Raw genomic sequence first — 333 nt, 5'->3', positions numbered from 1 at the left:
TTTTTAGGAAAGTGTGAATCTTGCTGGTTGCTTGGGATTCCTTCCAAGATGGCAATGATTTTATCACCCTTTATCTTCAGGTACAGCAATTTGAAAATGAAGCCGAGTGTGGTGTGCAAGATCCGGATTTTAAAACACAGGGAAACAACGTGAGTACTGTAATTCTTTATTGTCTCTTATATTGTGCTAAGCAAAATGAGTCTTCCCTAAACACACACACACACACACACACACATACACACACACATACACACACACATACACACACATACACACACATACACACACACATACACACATACACACACATACACACACACATACACACACATA

Source organism: Mus pahari, chromosome 21 (genome assembly GCF_900095145.1).
Source record: "Mus pahari chromosome 21, PAHARI_EIJ_v1.1, whole genome shotgun sequence".
Lineage (NCBI taxonomy): Eukaryota > Metazoa > Chordata > Mammalia > Rodentia > Muridae > Mus > Mus pahari.
This window is presented reverse-complemented; position numbering follows the sequence as displayed.